Source organism: Diadema antillarum, unplaced genomic scaffold (assembly GCF_040938485.1).
Source record: "Diadema antillarum isolate AM-2024a unplaced genomic scaffold, OU_Dant_1.0 seq00000891_RagTag, whole genome shotgun sequence".
Classification (NCBI taxonomy): domain Eukaryota; kingdom Metazoa; phylum Echinodermata; class Echinoidea; order Diadematoida; family Diadematidae; genus Diadema; species Diadema antillarum.
This window is the reverse complement of record NW_027271755.1, coordinates 1,533,350-1,539,020: the sequence shown is the minus strand read 5'-3', so window position 1 is coordinate 1,539,020 and position 5,671 is coordinate 1,533,350. Positions and strand designations below refer to the sequence as shown.

At 44.6% G+C, this 5,671-nt stretch overlaps 1 pseudogene; it reads right to left on the bottom strand.

Annotated features, from left to right (window-relative positions):
* Positions 1 to 238: 238 nt before the first annotated feature.
* LOC139740962 (cytochrome P450 1A1-like) lies at positions 239 to 1,774 on the bottom strand (annotated as a pseudogene).
* Between the last annotated feature and the right edge of the window lie 3,897 nt (positions 1,775 to 5,671).

Here is a 5,671-nt window from a genome sequence, read left to right as displayed (position 1 = left end):
AATGTCGCAGATCCCTGGCGCAGTGATAGACAAGTTCAGTGATTCAAATACTCGTCATACTGTCTTTATAACTGCTATACTCACATTGCAAGGTCTGAAAAAATAATCGACCTACATCCATTCATCTTAAGTTGGATGATGGTCGCAGGTTTGATAAGATCCTGTAAGTAATAATTGCTTGGAATTTTTAAGGGTAAGACAGGTAGATTTATTATGGTGTATTCAACAGTCAAACCCTTCAGCCAGCCTCCCTGGCTTTCATCTGGAATTTGAACTCTTTTGGCCTCCTTGAGATGCCATCCGGTTCCAAGTTTATGGTATCACCAACATCACTGCCGAAGGAGAACTTGTGGAGAAGGATAGAGAAAAACAGGAAGACCTCAATTTGAGCTAGCTCCGCACCGACACATTGTCTGCCACCGAGACCAAACGGAATCACATAATTGGTCAGATCGGAGTCGAGGTTTTACCCCATCTGAAGCAATGAAACGACGTGGTCGAAATGACTCGGGCTTGTCCCAGACAGTGGGGTCAAAGTGAGCAGAGTAGAGGTTGACGAACACGGTGGTGTCCTTCTGGATGAACATATCATCAAGCACGGTGTCGCTCGTGGTGCAGTGGGGAATCGAGAAGGGGATAGCGGTTGCATGGCGCTGAATTTCGAGCAGACACGACCGGGTGAGAGGTAGGCGATTACGGTCGTCCCACGTTGGGAGTCGATCACGACGGAATCGAGCTCGGGCTGAACTGAAGCCTGGACATCAGGGTGCGCCGCCATGTAGATCATGCACCATTCGAGCGTTGCCGAGACCGTGTCGAATCCAGCCCCGACGAATTCGATAACGGTTCCGAGGAGCATGTTTTCCGTTACACAGACTCTTTCCAGTTTCTCGGAACCAGGCTCGTACCGATCCTGGTGTTTCCATGCCCATGATGAATGCATGAAATTCGGTGACATAGGAAACGAAATCTTTCGTAGATTTCTGAAGGAATAGCGAAAGCCACGGCATAAAATCTATCAATTTGCCACTCTGCATCGCCTCCGAGAAGTTGACGGATGCCTTCGGGAGCTTCAGCAGGTTGCCATCGTTATAAGAATGACGTTCGCTCATCGTGAAGCAACACAAGATGTTCGCCAGCGTCAAACGAATATCTTGTCTGATAGCGACGCACACATCCGCCTAGGAGTAGTCTCTGTGCATTTTATCTTTCCTTCCGCAAGGTACTTTGATGTAATGTGTCGAACAAGTGCTCCTGCTTCATCAGAAACAACCGCCTAGACGAACTATATACCTGCTTACCAGCAGTGAAATGGCGCAAGGAGGACTCGGCGATCTTTCGATGAAGACGCCAACGCTCGTCATATGAGCTGAACAAAATTGTAGATTTTCCTGGGGTCAGCGAGTTGTAGAGGCTAAGGGAGAAGAGGTCTGGACGTCCAGCAAAGACCACTGGCTGTCTGACGAGAGCCGTGTGGATAGCATTGTAGCCGTTAAGGAAGACGACTGGTCGGTTGCCGAGGCGAAATGTGGAATAGGCTGCCGTACGTATTTGCCATTTTCATCGCGGTGATGTGAAGGGGTGCTCTTCCCAGGGATAACATACTATCAAAGAATGGGAATCCCCGGGGTCCGGGTAAGATTTTACCTTTATGTGTTCCAACTTTGCTTCCATTTGCTCCATGCGTGGTGAGGTATACAGCCAAAAATGCAAGGAACGCAAGCAATATGCAAGGCAACACAGACACACAGGTTTCAACGTCTACCAAAGACATGACTGCATTCTGACTAAAGCGCCACTTACCCGATTTGCCGCGCTGCGTTATTCTCTCCTTTTACACAATTCGTTCTCGATCACCGCCTTATTTTTTTATCATCACGTTATTCAGCACATGGATGTGGGCATTCTTTACATTTCAGCTTTATAGCCACCAGATTATCTGTGTGTTCTTGGACCGGACAAATAGTAAAACTCTATTTGCTATCCAGGTCAGACATTCTCAAGGCGTCCATTGCATTTTATAGCCCCTTTCTTATTTTCTGTCTTTCCTTAGAGAGTTGCCAACACATGCAACAGGTCTTTCGTTGTCTAAAGAATTGAATATGTTGTGAAACTCGTCCATCAGTTCTGTCCATATATATGACGCCGTCTTGTTTACATTAGGAATAAACGACTGCATCTTCCTATGAATACGAGTGAAGGACACATCAGACAACATTTTCACTCTTGTTTCCTTCCTTATTGTATGTAGGAAATCTGAGCCAGTTTTCCTTTACGACAAAATAAAAAACACGCAATATTTCGTCTAAGACTTCAAATGACTTGTTCTAATAGCTTGTAATTTGGAGATGAGTGAAGACAAGCACAAGACGTCGACTGGGATAAACAATTGTGAAGATCTTATTCTAGAGATACAACCCTTATCGTCCCACTTGTCTGTAGTTTGGCATGTGCATGCCGACTGAAACATGCTGAGATATGACAGGATGTGTTAAAACGCGTCGATCACTGTCTTCGTTTGTTGTCGCTATTTGGTGTGTGCACGTGTAGGGGAACCTACACGAAGGTTCTTGTAAAACAAACATGTAATTGAGTAAAACTGATCGACTGGAGTTACTTGTGACAATCAGGGAGAGTACAGATTAGTGACTCCATTAAGTCCACTGTAACAGATTGTAAATTTTTATTATGCGTTATATACTACCTGCATAAGTCAAAATCTACAGCGTCAAAAACACAACATGCGTGAAGGTTGCATGAAATTTAAATCTTCACAGCCCTTGAAGTACAACCAATCCTGAACAATGCAGATGAGATCTACTACGTCATACGGCGATTCAACCGTTTCTTTCAATCCCGCAAAGGCCTTTGTTGAGGAGGAGGATGAAAATAAATGTCAGTTTTCTTTGCTCAGATTTGACTTTGGGTCATTTGTCGTTTTTTCGTCTCTTTGATGTTGTATCTTTTCTATCACGTGAAAAAAGCATTCAGCCTATTCCTCTGTTGCTCGCTCTCTGTCTCTCTCTCCCACACACACACACACACACGCACACACACACACACACACGCACACACACACACATGCACACATGCACACATGCACACATTCCTCAAAATGACTCATGTCGTAAATTGCCACGATTAATTCGAAAATTGACGCGTGTTGCAGGAGATGAAATAGCACTCGTTATCGTCTGCTACCACTCCTGTGATGGCGCCACGGGATCCGCACGTACGCCTTCTCATCACCGGTAGGAGGGGGAGTTAACCTTTTCACTTCTCACAGCTGTGCAGACACACGTGGCACACCTACAGGCGGCGGGAAAGTGAACTGCAAAAAAAGGCAAGGCCGAGGCGGATACGAAAAGATGCAAGGAATTCGAGACTAAACTCTACTCTGTGTTCAATTTTGGTTGCAATAGTTACAGCACAAATCGAACACACAGAATAGTGACCGTTTCATGAAAGTCGGTGAAAAAGAATATAACTTATCAAGAGTTGTTGAATTTAAAAGTTTCGCATATTTTCACGAAGCAGTCATGTTGTTCACAATCGGGATAGTGAGGAGATTATGTTTACGCCTCCCGATTCCTATTGGCTGGCACAAATGAACGTATCCACAAGATCTTAATATCTTTTTAACATCAATTCAAGGAAAAGGTATATCCTTATGATTTACTTACTTTGGGGTTGACACGATCTAGCAGCGATTTTTTAAAGGGTGTATTTTACAGTTGGGTTATAAATGATGAAAAATGTGAGTTGAAACATAATTTATGAACCAGGGAGCTTGGGAAGACAGTAAGGCATGCAAAGTATGTAATTTTCTTGTATTTGGTATAGTTAACTATGAAACTTTCAATGTTTTGTTTGTCTGACGTTACTCTTTTCTTCTTTAAATCAATTTGAGATGAGTTGAGTTGAATTTTTCTTTTGGGATCAATTTTCATCGGAGAGGAGGGTATAAACAACCTGAAATCAAAGTCCACTTTGGGAGGCACCCGTAAAGAGATGTGAGTTATTGGAAGAAAGTGAGGAAAGGGAGAGAAGGAGGGGAGGGATGGAAGTTGAGGTAAAAGACGTCCTCAGATACGGCGAGGTCTACGTCCTGGTGAAGATCTCGGGTTTCTACATTCCTTGCCCGGATTCTCAGCTCTATTAGAGGCTATATGCGATCAATCATTGGAACGAGCTTTCCTATCAGTCTCCTTCTGCCGTCCGACCCCAATGTCTTCTGGACTGGAAGCTATAGGTTATAAACTGCAGGGGCGTCACCAGCTTTTTTTCAAGGGGGGTGCGTTTTGACACTAAATGTTTACGAGATTTTTTTGACAGACATTTGGAATATAGGAAGCTCTCAATCCCTAGACTTTTACTGTTTTTTGAGGGAAGCTGGGATTTCATCTTGGGGGGGGGGGGGGGGGGGGGGGGGGTTAGTATGCGAGGGAGCGAGCAAGGGTGGGGGGAGGGTGTGGAAGTGCCGGAGAGGGTTATACCCCTTATAAATGGATTATGGAATGACGGTGTGAAACGACAAATTACTGGCAGCGATATCAGGGGAATGGCATCACGACTACATGCGAGCGAGCGGAGCGAGCGAGCTTGAAAATTTTGACATTTTACAGTCCCCAAACTGCCGTTTGTATATAGCCATATTTTTTGCTTTGTAAATTAAGGGGGGCTCAACGGGCGCAACTGCTGGCAATTACTGGCAGCAACATCAGGTGAATGGCATAATAATTAAATGCGAGCGAGCAAAGAGGGCGAGCTTGGAAATTTTGACATTTTACAGTCCCAAAACTGCCATTTGGAGCAATATTTTTTCGCTTTGGAAATAAAGGAGGGGTGGGGGCGCAACGGCCGCAACTGCCGGTAATTACTGGCAGCAACATCAGGAGAATTGCATAACAATTAAATGCGAGCGAGCGAGCGAGCGAGCTTGAAAATTTTCACATTTTACAGTCCCAAAACTGCCGTTTGTAGCCATATTTTTTTTTTGCTTTGTAAATTAAGGGGGCGCAACGGGCGCAACTGCTGGCAATTACTGGCAGCAACATCAGGTGAATGGCATAATAATTATATGCGAGCGAGCAAAGAGAGCGAGCTTGGAAATTTTGACATTTTACAGTCCAAAAACTGCCATTTGGAGCCATCTTTTTTCGCTTAGGAGATAAAGGAGGGGTGTGGGCACAACGTGCGCAACTGCTGGTAATTACTGGCAGCAACATCAGGACAATTGCATAACAATTAAATGCGAGCGAGCGAGCTTGAAAATTTTGACATTTTACAGTCCAAAAACTGCCTTTTGTAGCCATATTTTTTTTTGCTTTGGAAATTAAGGGGGGTGGGGGTCGCACCGGGCGCAACTGCTGGCAATTACTGGCAGCAACATCAGGGGAATGGCATAACAATTAAATGCGAGCGAACGAAGAGAGCGAGCTTGGAAATTTTGACATTTTACAGTCCAAAAACTGCCATTTGGAGCCATATTTTTTCGCTTTGGAGATAAAGGAGGGGTGGGGGAGCAACGTGCGCAACTGCCGGTAATTAGTGGCAGCAACATCGGGAGAATTGCATTACAATTAAATGTGAGCGAGTGAGCGAGTGAGCTTGAAAATTTTGACATTTTACAGTCCCAAAACTGCCTTTTGTAGCCGTATCTTTTTTTTTT